Source organism: Coenobita brevimanus, chromosome 115 (genome assembly GCF_032717465.1).
Source record: "Coenobita brevimanus isolate Jiangsu-jjx chromosome 115, ASM3271746v2, whole genome shotgun sequence".
In the NCBI taxonomy this organism is placed as follows: Eukaryota; Metazoa; Arthropoda; class Malacostraca; order Decapoda; family Coenobitidae; genus Coenobita; species Coenobita brevimanus.
The window spans coordinates 4050030-4066620 of NC_137068.1; the positions used below are offsets into that span (position 1 = coordinate 4050030).

Here is a 16591-nt window from a genome sequence, read left to right on the forward strand (position 1 = left end):
ATCTAAGAATGAATATCTGATCTACACAACCTCTTCCCTTCCTAAAGCCTCCCTGTTCTTCTCCAACTAATTCCTCTGTTCTTTCTCTAACTCTGTCAATAAGTATCCTACCATACACTTTTCCTCTTATACTAAGAAGACAAATGCCCCTGTGATTACCACACACTTCTTTTTCCCCTTTTCCTTTGTACAAGGGAATAATTATACCTGACTTTCAATCATCCGGGACTCTACCTTCCTCCCAGGCCAATCTGCACATCTTCCACATCCATTCTACCACTATCTCTCCCCCATGCTTCAGCATTTCACCACACACTCCATCAATTCCTGGGGCTTTCCCCGATTTAAGTTTCTTCATTGCTTCCACAACTTCTATCCTACTGATTTCTTCCTGTCTTCTCACCTCCCTCCTTCTCCCAGCGATTCCCCAGCCACTTATACTCGCATTACTTCCAGTACTGTGTGTAGGAGGAACATCTGGGTCCCTTCTATAAACCCATCGAATGGGGCAGGCAGAATTTTCTTAAGAGGTCTTGAAATCCTAAAGTAACTTGACAGGTTTTTGTCCATTTACCAGCTTTTTTCATGTATCTCAGTGGTAGAATAACACAAAACTTCCACACATTTTCCATTGCACTTCACGACTAGCATCATTCTTTTTGCTAAATTTTTGCTGACATCGTAATCGTAGGTTAAAGTAACAAGAGCATAGTAAGCAAATTCCCCAGATATAGCAGTAGTATGTTGGGTCTGGTTAGTACTTGGATGGGTGACCGCCTGAGAACACCAGATGCTGTTGGCATCCCTACGTGTCAAGTGGGGTTGGTGGAGGATTAGTGCCCCTCCCTGTAAAACAAATAACTCTAAGCCCTTGGCCACCCCGTTTGGGATACATGGCGTCTGGCAATGAATGAATGATGAATGTTCAATAATTCCTTAAAGTGTTCTCTCCATCTGCTCATTTTTTCTCCCTTCTCCACTAGTAATGTACCATTTTTATCTTTCACTCCCCTGCTAACCTCACTTCCACCCTGTCTTACTCTCTTCACCTCTTTCCAGAACATTTTCTTAGTCCCTCCACTTTACACTCAGATTCCTTCCAAATTCCTCATCCACTCTCTTCTTACTCTCTCTTACTAATCTTTTCACCTCTCTCTTTCTTTCTACATATAACTCTTTCTTCCGCCTCTCAACTTCTTCCGTGCCCCTATTTCTCATCGATTCATTGTATGCTTTCTTCTTTTGTGCCACAGCCTGTCTTACCTCTTCAGTCCACCACGCTGTTCCTTGCACCCTCCTCCGTCTTCTCTTCCTCCCACACACCACATCACATGCTGCACATATTTCTTCTGTAAATATGCTGCACACACCTTCCACGTCCCCCATCTGCTCCAATTCATATTTGCCCAATTGTTCCTCCGCTTCTCTCTTATACTCTGCCTTTTTCTCATCCTCTTGTAACCTCTCCACTCTCCTTGCAACTACTCCTTCCTCTCGTCTTTCCCTACTTCTGTTCCTCCATCTTACTTGTATCCTAATTCTGGCCACCACCAAGTAGTGGTCATCTCTCTCTTTCTTTCTACATATAACTCTCTCCTCCGCCTCTCAACTTCTTCTACGCCTCTATTTCTCATCCATTCATTGTATTCTTTCTTCTTTTGTGCCACAGCCTGTCTAACCTCTTCAGTCCACCACGCTGTTCCTTGCACCCCCCCTCCGTCTTCTCTTCCTCCCACACACCACATCACATGCTGCACATATTTCTTCTGTAAATATCCTGCATACACCTTCCACGTCCCCCATCTACTCCAATTCATATTTGCCCAATCGTTCCTCCACTTCTCTCTTATACTTATATATATACAGTGTGTATATATATATATATATATATATATATTCACCTTTAGATTCCGTTTCTTACACACTCTCCCAAACTCATCCACCAAGCCTTGCAGCTCCCCATTGTCTTCATTTAACAACACAGTATCATCTGCAAACAACAGTACAGGGAGTTTCCAAACACTACCTTCTCTCACTAGGGCCACTTCAACATCCACTGCCCCACCTTGTACCTCTTTTATTACCCCATCCATGTACAGATTGAACAACCATGGAGACATGACACATCCCTATTTCAACCCAACCTTCAAAGAGAAAAATTCACTCAGTTCACCATCCACACGCACTGCAGCCTTAGCACCATCATACATACTCTTCACAGCATTCAACAACTTCTCATGCACTCCATATATTCTTAATATTTTCCACAATCCTTGTCTATCCACCCTGTCATATGCTTTCTCCAAATCCATGATGGCTGCATACAACTTCTTTTCCTTCTCTAGAAACTTTTACACCAAAGATCTAAGAATGAATATCTAATCTACACAAGCTTTTCCCTTCCTAAAGCCTCCCTGTTCTTCTCCAACTAATTCCCCTGTTATTTCCCTAACTCTGTCAGTAAGTATCCTACCATACACTTTTCCAAGTACCGTACACTAAGAAGACAAATGCCCCTTTTCCTTTGTATAAGGGAACAGATGTACCTGACTTCCAATCCTCCGGGACTCTACCTTCCTTCCAGGCCAATCTTCACATCTTCCACATCCGTTCTACTGCTATCTCTCCCCCATGCTTCAGCATTTCATAACGCACTTCATCAATTCCTGGGTTCTTCTCCTGTTTGACTTTCTTCATTGCTTTCACAACTTCTGTCCTACTGATTTCTTCCTGTCTTCTCACCTCCCTCCTTCTCCCAGCCATTCCCCAGCCATTTTTACTTGCATTACTTCCATTCTTTATGTTCAACAATTCCTTAAATTGTTCTCTCCATAATAAATTTAAAAAGTACAATACCAGTCACCAGATTGAAGGGGATTGACTTTTCAGCCAGAGGATGTCACATACACGTATCTGTTTGATGTAGCTGCTACCAGACTATACTCCATTTCACCGAGCCTGGCACCATCAGTGATGTCCTCAACACCTGTAGCATTGATAAAGATCCTCAGTACTAGATAGGCTATACCTTTTTGTATTGTCTTTATATATTGGTTCTCAAGGTAAAACATAAAGTTGTACTTAGTGCTGAGGTTTTACATCAACTCTACAGGCTTTGAGGACATCACTGGTGGTGCCAAACTTGGTGAAATGGAGTATAGTAAATTCAACCTAGAACTTCCTTTAAGTGAAGGGGTAAATAAGGGTTATATTTAATCCCTCTTAAAATCATGTAGATATAAAAATGGTCCCTTTATATTACAGTATGGCATGTAATATATGCCAACGGCCATACCACGTTGAGTACACCGCTTCCCGTCCAATCAGCGAAGTTAAGCAACGTTGGGTCTGGTTAGTACTTGGATGGGTGACCTTCTGGGAACACCAGATGCTGTTGGCATAATGTTCTCCCTACGTGTCAAGTGGGGTTGGTGGAGGATTAGTGCCCCTCCCTGTAAAACAATTAACTCTAAGCCCTTGGCTACCCCGTTTGGGATACATGGCGTCTGGCAATGAATGAACGAATGACATGTATTTCCCTATTTTATTCTTGCTGTTTGCATGTATTTTTATTAAACACAGGACAGACCTGTACTGTAGTAGTGAAGAGGTTGAAGGCTATAATTTATCTAATCACTCCTCCCTCCAGATCAAAAAGTGCCTCCTGAGTTGAGTATAGTCGTAAGGAGATAAGAATAACTGCTTCAATCCGATTATGTGCCGCACTTTCTCATGTTATTCTTGCTGCCACCAGACATTTTATGAAGAGTTAGGTAAGTCCATCTCCAACCTCTGTAGCAGGGAACGGAGTGGCTCAGTGGTAGAGTGCTAGACTTGAGATTGCGAGGTCGAGAGTTTGCGCCCCACCCGGTTAGATACCGTTGCTGGGAGGGGTAACGCTCTCCTCTAACCATAGCAGGCTGTATTATCTGTCTAGGTCTAGCTTGGGAGAATAATCCCAACTCCTTTAGCTTGAAAAGTATGTCCTAAACTGAACAAAAACATCTGTACATAGCAAGAAGTGGAAGAATACATTACCAGATTGAGGGGGATGTAAAAAAAAAAAAAAAAAAAAAAAAAAAAAAAATCTTAAGCAGAAGGGACCATACAGACACGTACCCTAGAGCAGGCAGCTTAAAATTCCCATAACATAAATAGGCCTGTACTGTATTGTAATCACTGAAGGAATCTACCTGTAGCATATTTGTTCTAACATGGCAAAGATCCTGAACCATTACAGCATATGGATGGTCAGGTGGAGGGTTGTTTTCACCACAGCATGCTTAACTTGACAAAGATTCCCAACTCCTTACAGCCAAGTTGATGTTCAAGTGTGCTGTACAGTACTCAGGTTTGCAGGTTGATTTGACCATAGCATCTTTAGGCTGATAATGATGTATAACCCTTTCAGCTTAGTTGGTGGTCAGTTGTACTCGTACTGGAGAGTTGATTTTGCTAGTCTTGGTAGCCGGGGAAATTTCCTCTTCATAATTAATGCTCATGGAATTTCAAGAGCGGTGCAGTTATTTGAGAGGGGGGCAATGATACCTCTTTCTTAAAGTTTATTTGCTGGCATGTATATGGGATGGTGTAAAGCTTGGGCCTTGTTGGAAGGGCACAGATCAAGAGAGTACAGTGTAAATGAGTTATTTGAGAGGAGTTTGAGGAGTTATTTGAGAGGAGTTTGAGGAGTTACATTGAGAGACAAACAGACAAATTATGATTTAGTAAAGGAATATTTTGGTGTTGATGTGGATGTGACATGGTTTGGTCATGTGAAGAGAATGGAAAATGATAGACTGACTAAGTTAGTGTATGGGTATGTGAATGAGGAGGGCGAGACCAAGGATGACATGGAGGGATAGAGTGGAGAGAGAGACTGTACTTGAGAAAGGGGTGTGAGTTGGGGGGAGGGCAGCCAAATGGGAGGGAACAGGATGACATTAGGTGGTTTGTTTGTGGCTACCCTGTACAAGATTAAGACATCAGGCAATAGATAGATACCGGTTGATATTTCCCCAACCATCCGTCATCCAGTCCTGTGTTGCCCCGTGAGGAGTGTAGGAGCCTGACGCTAGACAGGTTGGTCCTGACATTTAAGATGAGGATATTCATCCAATCCATGTTAATATTGAAATGCCATAAATAACATGCAAGATGATAAGATGTAGTAAGCAAAATTAATTACCATTCGAACAAGACAGGAGCTGTCTTGACCAACGGGATTATGTTTTATCCTTTGACATATATTGACATTTAGTATTTTTTTCATGCCACTCCCAGACAGTTTTATTCGGTTTTGAGGTAACTGTAGCCTTCAATCATCCTTTCACCATTTCACCTCCATCATAAACTGAGTAAAATTGCCGGATGGTAATTGATCAGAACAAAAAAAGATGTCAGCACAGTGAATGGGTCAAATAGCTGCTGTCATATGGAAAGCCAGGTTTAATTACAAGCTCTATTAATCCTTGCTGTAATCTGTATAAATCATTGGCCAGGACTGTAGCTCACTATTCAGCAGCAGAATACAGTACTGTATATGGCTAGCTGTTGTATCATGGCACTAGCCCCTTCAGCCTGATGATGTAATGACATTTTTAAACAATGTATTTCTTTTTAATTCTTGATTATTTCATTCATCTTAGGATGCACTTTGCAAACTGGAGGGGTTAGATGCTAAACCCTTTTGTTACGAGAGGCTTCACCTACTCATAAGTTGAATAAAATAATTTGGTGTGGTAGTACTATACTATGAATTAACAGTACATTCCTCCCTTAGTCAGCCATTTGTGGATTTGCATTACCAGTGCTGTACTGGTTGCAGTTATTGCATGTTCCTATGGTGTATTTTGGGATGATTCAATAACCTGTGGTGTTAAATCATCTAAAAATATACTGCTATGTTAACAAGTAGAATCTGATGTCAGGTGATGCTTTGAGGCTGTTGCAAAGGGTTTTCAGGCAGTCACATAATGTAGTTAAATTACAGCTGCTGAGACTTTTTGGAAGGGTTTTGATTATTCATGGAAGTTCATGAGGGTTTGTCTTCCCTAATCCTGCTGCGACCAGTGGGGACTGCCCTGCTGAAAAGTACTTACCCTGGATTGAGTGGGCTTAAGCTGTGAGGAGTTACATTTTTCAATACAGTACGGTAGGTTATGTAATACAGTATAATAGTTAAGGACATATCAGCCCTTGGGAACCAGTCTGCAAATCAATAACATTGTGGTGATGACCGAACTAAAGTCTGTAACCTGTTGAGTGTAATGACATCTTTTTACATTTTTTTATGCCACGTGTGGATGATGGTATTCAGCTTAGAGGAGAGATTTTTTGAATGGGACAGGTTTGATAGAACCATCATTAACCTATCAAAACTAGAGAGCTTTCTTAAGTTGAATAAACATTGCCTGTTTGTACCAAGAATATGATACAAAATACATTATTAACTTTCTTTATTTATTTTTTGTGGTGGTGGGGGTATCTGATATCAACTCATTGAACCGTTTGCCTGGTAGTAGCAAGAATAAAATACAAAATATTAGATTTTTTGTTTTTTGGGGGGGGGGGATGTGATATCAACCCTTTGATCTGTCCTGCAGGTTAATGAAATAATGTGTTGGTAGCTGAAATAAACTCCTTAACCTCTTCAGTATGGTGACATCATTTTACTATTGAATCTTGCTACCTCTGAAAGATTAATTATAGTATGCTTAGGAGAGACTGAGATGGAGAGGTTACATACAGCCTTCATTTACCTCTTCAACAATAGACAGCTTTTGTACATTTAGGAAGTTCCCTAACACCTTTTCCTTGGTGGTTTACTGTATTTTACTTATTTCATCTTACCATATGTGCTCCCTACGTGTCTGCAAGTGGGTTGGTGGAGGGTTAGTGCCCCTCCCTGTAAAACAAATAACTCAAAGTCAAATGGCCACCCTTGCGAGATTATGGTGTCCGGCAATAGATAGATAGAGACTTTCTTATTATGTGTTATATAAACCCATACTCTGCCCTAAGTAGCATGCAAAAGTACATTAGCCAGCAATGTGTATATCTAAAAATAAATTGCTAAGGAAGAGGTGTTAGGGAGTTTCCTTACCTAATGAGAATATGGATCCATAACATCAGCCCCTTGGGGCCAACCTGCGTGTGCATAAAATTAATGATAGCAAAGATAAAATCCATTAGCCCTTTAATAGTGCTATCTCTTTATGTAATTCTTGTTATGTCTATTTATCTATCTATCTATTGCCAGACGCCTCAATCCCATACGGGGTGGCCACAAACAAATCGCCTCCACGTTGCGCTGTCCCCTGCCATTTTACTGCCCTGCTCCCATCTCATACCCCCCTCCCTCACATACCTCTCCATCCCATCCCTCCATCTCATCCTCAGCCTCCCCCTCCCTCACCCCTCCTCCACCTCACTCACATACACGCTCCTCGTCAGTCTCTCACCCTCCATTCTCTCTTGTTATCACCAGGCAATATTATGTTGCTAGAGGGATTTTCAACTGGAAAGGTTTGGTGCAACTGTCATTAAACTCTTCATTACTCGTGTGCTTCTTGATGTTGAATGCTGTACTTATTTTAACCATAGGACTGATGTAATATCTCTTGGCTTAGAAATTGTCCAAATTACATTCTTAGCTGCACCAATATCAGAGACAGGGATACTGAAGTTAGTTTTCAAAGCCTCTGATTACTAGGATTTCTGTTATTATCCCCTTCAGTCCTGTGATGTATTTTGTCGTACCTTCTTTCTATTCGTAGTTTTATTCAACTCAGGACAGATCTCTCATACAGGAGGTTGTCGAGGTTAAATCCAGCCTCTCCAGTTTGAAAGTCTCTTCAGAGCTAAATGAAATTGTCTAGGGAAAGCAAAATGTGACCCCTAGTCATGGGGTATAAAGCTGCATAATATCATGTGTCAGCAGCTAGAGTAAAACAAGCCATCATTGTCATCCTTATCACCATCATCTTAACAAGATTGGTGGAGATTATTTCAAACCCTTTCAGTCTTGAGTTATTGCCATACAAAATCACCTGGGAGTAACCACAGTGAACAGAACTCATCATTCAGCTGAAGAGATTAGTCACATTGTTTCAGATCCCTTTAGCCTTGTCACTCCAGATGACGTCCTTTTTTTTTAGTTTATTCTTGCTGTGACCACATAGTTTTATTCAACTTAAAAAATGTATTATTGTTGTGATGAGAGGTAGATTGAGATTGTTTGAGCATGTGGAGAAGATAGGGGATGATAATTGGGTGCAGAAAGTGAGAAGTGTTAATGTTGGGGGTAGGGTAGCGAGAGGTAGACTGAAAAAGACCTGAGACGAGGTCATTGAGTGTGACCTCAGGAGTAAGGGACTAAATAGGGAAGTTGCCAGAGATCAAGCAGCATGGAGAGCTGCCATAGGTGACCAAGGCCAGTGCATGCAAGCATGCTGGAGCCTTCAAAAATGCAACTAAACGATCCTCCAATCCATTGATGTCATTTCTACACCATTCTTTCTACCATCAGACAGTTTTAGTCATCTTAAGAAAGACCAAAGGTAGTAAAGAAGGCAGTGACAGCTATGACCAACTTCTCTGGTTCAGAAGGTCTCTCCTGAGGTGAATATGATCATCTGGAGGGGTAAAGATTATTTTACATACTGTACCAGTATACTTAATGCACCCAGTTTGAAAAGGTACCAGAATTGAAGAGAGAATGTAATAAAAATGTCATTGGACTGAAGGGGTTAAGGCAACTGTATTTTACATCTAGCTAATGTATCCAGTTTGAAGTTTATCCAAAGCTGAACAAATTTGCCTGGAAGTGGAACAGATAAAATTTTTTTAAAATGTCACCAGTCTTGAAGTGTTAATAAAAAGGGTCTCATCTAAACTGAGTGAAATAATCTGACAATGACCCAGGTAAAACAAAAGCATCATTGCCATTCTGGAGGGAGTTAGTGATTTTTGTTCACCTCTCATCCCTGGGGTCACTTACAAAGTAAGTAAAATAAATCATATTAAAAAGAAAAAAAAAAAAAAAAAAAAAAAAAAAGTTCTGAGCAGATGAGTGATGATAGCTTCTAACTGATGCAGTGTGAGATAGCTCTTCTGCATTTTATGATCTGCAATAACCATTATAAAAACAAAGATGTTATATTAGATGGGCTAACTCTAAATGCATCCTTCAGTTTCTGCAAGCCATCAGATGCATGGTGCTGTAAAGCATAGATGGGATACTAAACTCATCCACTGTGGTTCTCAACACTCAACAACCATGGTTCTGGGCGCTAGAGAGGGACCAGTATAAACAGACAGCTCCACTGGCTGGATACATCAGTTATGGTCTACAGACAGGAGGATGGTGGACTACAGAAGGGCAAAATTCAGCATGTGGTCCACGCAGGTCACGTTCAGATGAGCCAGGGCCACAACCTTTTGTTTTTGCTATCTCCGTACAGTTTCTACTTGGGTTTATGAGAAACATTATTTGACTGGGGAAACAATAATAAATTCAAATAAATGATGTCAGTGGGCTGAAAAGTGTAACCCCTTCAGTCTGATGACTTCCCCCTTTTTTAGTATTTCATTCTTAGTATTTTACTGTATCTTTATGATTATTTACTGTAACTAAGGAGAGACTTCAAAAGAAAAGGTTGGATACAGGCTTCATTAGGTCATTCAGTAGCTACAAGAAATCTTTAAGTTGCTTAAAATCATCTGGAGGTATAAAAAATAAATTGCAGAAATGTCACACAACCACAGGCATTAAACCATACAAACCAGTACTGTAATGTACTTATTCTTGCCATTTGCACATACATTTTCTGCACTGGTATATATATATTTATGTAATGTTAGGAATGGCTTCACATAGTAATGGGGTTAATAACCAGTACTGTAATGTACTTATTCTTGCCATTTGCACATACATTTTCTGCACTGGTATATATATATTTATGTAATGTTAGGAATGGCTTCACATAGTAATGGGGTTAATAACCTTATCAGTTTGCAAGGCTGTCTGAGACTCAGTTATCTGAAAACAGGAAGAAAGAATTTAATAGACATCCCTTGGCTCAATGGGATAACTGCTTAAGGACGAGAGGGTAAGTTTATCATGGTGCTTGACGCCCTCACCCGTGACTTCAGAACTGGACTCCCATGGGAGGTGTTGTGTATGTTGTTTTCGTGTTGATCACGGAGAGTGAGAGGGTGGCAGAGGAAAGAAGAGTGTGAGAGAAAATGCAGATAGAAGAAATGTGATATCTAGAGCTGTTGGCAGTACTGTCAAAGCAGAGACTTGTGGCCATGTGTAATGTTTATAAGTGTGTTCATAAGCATTCTCGTGGTATCAGAGATAGGCTGCAAAATAATGCTGACTTCATGTGTGTGGTGTACAGGGGTGAACATGCAGAGATGGGGAGGCAGGAAACGATTAACCTTGCTGGAGAGTCTCTTGAGTGTGTCGAAGAGTTTTGTTATTTTGAGGACATGATGTATGCTAGAGGTCGAGCTGGAACTAGATCTGTAGCTAGGGTAAGGAGTGGTTGGAAGAAGTTCAGAGATCTTTTGCCTCTCGTGGCTATTGACAAGCATAGAATTTGGGTAAAGTATCATCAGTGTTGTAATTACTGATATCAGGTTGGATGTGTGTTCTGTTGGATATGAGAATTACTGTTAGGTAAATATTTGTCCCAGTCAAGGATAGGCACCTGTTACTTTTATAGATGTGTCTGATCTGTAACCCTTTGCATCACTTCTGTCACCATGGAGCACTCTCTCAGTATTGTACTTTCTTAAAAATGTGTGTCAGGTAAATGTAGTTACCACCATTCCTATTTAATTTAGGGAGTTTCATGTCCAGGTAGTTTGGTGAAGATTTAACCCCTTCATCTTGAGGATGTAGTGTGCTTTGTAGCCATTTTATTCTTGTAAACACCAAACTGTTTTATTCATCTTAAGGAGATGCCAGCTTTTCCAGACAGTGAATGCTTCTCAGGATTATATTTTGGCTTCCACATGATTTTAGCAGAAGGAAAGCTCTAGCAGATAAAGATTTGCGAGACCCAGGGTCATACAGTACCATATGTTTTCAAGCACTGTACCATCATGAAATATTAGGGCTGATCCTCCCCTCCCCCCTCTACATTATGCAATGAGAGTATCATGGGGGAGGCGGTGGCCTGCAGTCCTGACGGACCCGGGTTCAAATCCCGCTGAGGCAGGGAACAGTTTAAGGATTTGAATTTCAGTAAAATCAGACTTTACTGATCTACTAGAAGACCCGCCGACATGTCGTAAAAATAACCCCGCTAATACCAATACACCAGTCCTGTATGGGACAGCCCTAGCATGTATTCAGTATGGACGGTGGGTGTTAGCGCCGAAGTGGTGACATGTAGAGGTGTGCGGTACATAGGAGGACTACTGGGCCTTGCAAGCAGGCTGTGAAGCCTATGCCCAGAGTCGGTCACATTAAAAAAAAAAAAAAAGGCAGTATGTGTAAACATTATGTTACCAGTATATTAGCTAACATTTAAACCTCACTGGCCTTGTTAGCATGTGTAGATATTTTCACATGATGGCAGCTGTGTGTGTCAGGATGTGGAGTATATACTGGATGTCTCTACTCAGAGCTCACCCTAAAAGTCTGCCTGTAGGACCTCACCTCACATCTTGGTTTGTCTTTGGACACACGTCCTTCCACACCCACACCTGTGACCCATCTCAGCCAATCACTGTCCCCCTTGTTTCAAGTGTTTTAGCATTTGCAAATCAACTTAACCTACTGGTTTGTATCACTTTTCTACTATCTCCTATGCCAGATCTCTTTCGTTGTATACTGTTCTCAGATCTGTCATGCATTGTTACCCTACTTGTCCATCCCAGCATTCTCATTTCAGCACATTGCAGTGTGCTTGTGTCCTTTTCTCACTTGCCAGGCCTCACTGTCATACTGCATAACACTCATCGCCACTTTGTAGAGAATACCCTTAGCACAATGCTGTACAGATGAAGAGGCACTACATAGTTAGGAAAAGCAGCAGTTTTAAAATTTCTTCCATCCAGTTCTCATTGTAACATTGGAACTAACCTCAGCACCTTATCCTGCACTCAGCATGTTGCCTGGGAAACAAAACTCTTTCATGCATTCCAAGTAGCCGTCACCTCAATCGGCACTTCGATTCTGTCATCAACATCCCATGCATCTGTACGTACTGCACACAAAAATTTTCACATCCTGCAGTACATATCAAACACCACTATGTCTCTGTTGGACTCTTCTGTTTCAAGTAGTAATGTCCTTTTTCCATGCATTTTCACATAACATTTTCTCTTTGATACCTACTGACCATAACTATTCTTTTACCAGTAGCTGCTTTAATAACTTTGTCCCTTTGCTTCTATCTCACCCTTCCACCTGTCAAAGTTCTTTGTGGTCTCCTGCATTGTTTGATTAGTCAAAAGTAAATCATCATCATATAATGGTAAAAGCTCCCAAGGTGGCCCACTTCTGAACTCTGTTGACTAGGATTAACAGCAGTGGATTCAGTGCAGACCCCAGGTATGCCACAACATTGACCAAAACTACTCGCTTAACTCTCTATCCACTTCTTGAGATACTCCTTATTTAATCACCAGCTTGCACATCCATTCATCAATATACAGCTTTTTCATAACCCACCTTGCTACCACCCATGGGACAATTATCAGATATCTTGAAGTCAGCACATACATAATATTGCATTCTGTTCTTTGAGAGGTATTTCTCTTGTGACGATTGAAAAATAAATGTTGTATCAGTCATGCTTATCCTTGACTTAAAACCAAACTGCATGTCATTTACACTCGCTTATCTCTTATCATACTCTCAATGACCCATTCCATAACCTTCATTGTTTGATGTAACAGCTTCAGTCCCCTGCAAGAAACTCTTCATTGCATTACTTTTATTCACATTCATAGTCACACTTATCAGCCAGTCTTCCAGTTGTATTTCTTACCTTACACCTGCATTTTTTTAGCCAGTCGTGTGGTGCTGTTTTATCTTTTACAACCGGATCTCTTTATTTAACCTGTCTTTTAGAAGTATTTCATCCCTTACGGTGCATTTGTTTATTCGGTTAGTCTTGTAGTAGTGCTTCATTCTTTAGAACTGCATTTATTAATCCAGCCAGTTTGCTGGTAATTCTGTCCCATATAGCGGCATTTATTACCTCAGCTATCATGTTCACACCTAAATTAGCAGTAGCTTGGAGCATCTCGGCTGCGTACCAGTTGTAATTCTTACTTTTTCCACTTGATTCATTGGAGGTGGGTCGTGCACTGGCTCTGCATTGCCTTTCCCTTCCCTCTCCCAGTCAATTCTTCATTCTGCAAACTGCTTTAGTGTTCACATCATGCTCTCATTCAGTCTTATTTGCAACAGCCAGCATTCTTGACCAGTTGTTCACTGACTGTTTCTTGATTTTGCTGTGTAAGGTGATTTGTCATTTTGAATATGTCCCCCTCACCCATCAGGATCACATACCACGTTAGTTATCACTTTTTGTGCTCTGGTTTATGCCCTGTATATCTCAAATGTAACCCAGAGTTTGGCCACCAGGCTCAACTCCCCATCTCCATCATTTTAGCATTTGTTAAACTTCTGCTTCTTTTCCCCAGTTGTTGATTCAGCTTCAGTATTCACCACCAGGTCAGCTTATGTTTGGGGGTTCCTTTCAACCAGCCTTAAAATACATCAATGACCTCTAGCTTATTAAAGATTTATTATTATAAATGAATGACTTATGTTGCACAGCAGAGTGTTGATGTGCATTAGTTTGTGCTGGGGATGGTTTTTAGCAAGTCCTCATGTGGCCTTTCGTGCACTGTTTTATTCTGTGAAGTCAACTGTAACTAGAAAGAAAAAATCATCATCATTATCATTATTGTCATTCTCATCATCATCATCATCAATCATTTCCAATGCCTAGCTTCCTCCTGGAATCCATAGAACAGGATGGCCATGACAAATGCCTCCAGGCTGCATTATTGTCAAGTACCTCTCACTTTCTCAAACACTCCTTTTCCTTATATCCATCTCTTACCAATATATTGCTCCATGCATTTCCTTGTTTGCATAGCTGTTAGGCTGATTTGTCCATTTTCCTCAGTTTACAATAGTAGTTGTATACAGAATGATGTAATGCTTTAAAGTACATCCCTTACTTATAAGCTACTATCTGTACTTTCCATTTCCATTAGTCTGTCTCTCTATCTATCTATTGCCAGACGCCTCAATCCCGTACGGGGTGGCCACAAACAGATCGCCTCTACGTCGCCCTGTCACCCGCCATTTCACTACCCTGCTCCCAACTCACACTCCCCTCTCTCATATACCTCTCCAGTCCATCCCTCCATCTCATCCGCAGCCTCCCCCTCCCTCTCCCCCCCTCCACCTCACTCACATGCACTTTCCTCGTAAGTCTCTCACCCTCCATCCTCTCCACAAGGCCAAACCACCTCAGTGTGTTCCTCCTAATGCATCCTATCACATCCACATCCACACCACAGTGCTTCATTATATCCTCATTTGTCAGCCTGTCTCTCCATGTGACTCCACAGGCTCCTCTTAAATAACTCATTTCCACTGCTCTCACTCTTGACTTGTGTCCTTCCAACATCGTCCAAGCATCACTTCCATACGTTAGAGTTGGTATCATGATACTGTCATGTAGTAACTTTTTCACTTCCATGCTCACTTCCCTGTTTCTTATCACTGCTTTCAAAGAACCAGCAACCTTTCGTCCTTGTTGTACCCTTTCAAGCACTTCACCCTCCAAACTTCCATCCTTACTCATCACATTACCCAAGTACTTAAACGTACTCACATTTTCCATTTCCTCACCATCCAACCTCACTGTACATTCACTGACTTCACCTCTCTCAAAGACCATCAGTTTACTCTTCCCTACATTCACCTGTAGATTCCGTTTCTTACACACTCTCTTAAACTCATCCAGCAAGCCTTGCAGCTCCCCTTCGTCTTCACTCAACAACACAATATCATCTGCAAACAACAGTACAGGGAGTTTCCAGACACTATCCTCTCTCACCAGGTCCACTCCAACATCCACTGCCCTACCTTGTACCTCATTTATTACCCCATCCATGTACAGATTGAACAACCATGGAGACATGACACATCCCTGTTTCAACCCAATCTTCAAAGAGAAAAATTCACTCAGTTCACCATCCACACGCACTGCGGCCTTAGCACCATCATACATACTCTTCACAGCATTCAACAACTTCCCATCTACTCCATATATTCCTCATACTTTCCACAATCCTTGTCTATCCACCCTGTCATATGCTTTCTCCAAATCCATGAAAGCTGCATACAACTTCTTTCCCTTCTCTAGAAACTTTTCCATTAAAGATCTAAGAATGAATATCTGATCTACACAACCTCTTCCCATCCTAAAGCCTCCCTGTTCTTCAACTAATTCCTCTGTTCTTTCCCTAACTCTTCAATAAGTATCCTACCATACACTTTTCCTGTTACACAAAGAAGACAAATACCCCTATGATTACCACACACTTCCTTTGCCTTTGTACAAGGAAATGACCCTATGATTACCACACACGTCCTTTGCCTTTGTACAAGGAAATGCCCCTATGATTACCACACACTTCCTTTGCCTTTGTGCAAGGGAATAATTATACCTGACTTCCAATCCTCCGGGACTCTACCTTCCTCCCAGGCCAATCTGCATGTCTTCCACATCCATTCTACTACTCTCTCTACCCCATGCTTCAGCATTTCATTCCTTTTTTGTGTGTGTGTGTGTGTGTGTGTGTGTTCATGAACAGGCACACCTACAAGTATTTAATATGTGCAAATAATAACCCATCTAAAAGGATCACCACAGCATACTTTATGTGGCTGCCTCAAATCCCTGTGTATATTTCATATCTTATTGTTTATAAAGGCTCCAACATGCTTGCATGCATCAGCCTTGGTCACCTAATAATGGTTTTCCATGCTGGTTGATGTCCAGCAGCCTCCCTATTCAGTTTCTCATCCATGAGGTCAGACTCAAAGACCTTGACCCATGTCTTGTATGGTTTGTAGTGTCCCATAATATCACCAGACATGAGAATATACATGTTCAAAGTGTATTTGCAGATTATTTGACATCAAATTCTGTTAAATTATCTTAAAGTACATCCTATTCTCTTGTATTTTTCATGATTTACTCACCTGCAAGTAAGTGACACTGGTAGTAGTCAGAACCATGGAAAACAAGGGGTGACAGTACCAGTTGTGTGGAAGAGGTGTGATAGTTTAGAACACATCTCTTACGTGGAGGAGATTTGTTTGTGGCCTTTACAGGATTATGGCATTTGGCAGTAGATAGATAGATAGAGAGAACTTTTTCTTTATAACTTTTGATGTACAGCGGGGCAAACTGGCAAACTGGCATTATTGGTACCGGTAGCAGTGGAGATTTAAGAGGCAATTGTATGTGTGTGAACTTCATACAAAACAAGATAAAAATAAGTACCATACTGTATTAGCTTCTCATGTTCTTTGGGA

General features: G+C 41.1%; 1 protein-coding gene and 1 non-coding gene across 3 annotated transcripts in view; both read left to right on the plus strand.

Moving 5' to 3' along the window:
• LOC145418541 (eukaryotic translation initiation factor 4 gamma 3-like) overlaps positions 1-16591 on the plus strand; it is a 536301-nt gene that overhangs the window by 7601 nt on the left and 512109 nt on the right. The gene's annotated exons all lie outside the window — the stretch shown is intronic.
• LOC145418671 (5S ribosomal RNA) lies at positions 3282-3400 on the plus strand. The gene has a single exon (XR_013900731.1). It is a non-coding gene; the product is annotated as a 5S ribosomal RNA (ribosomal RNA).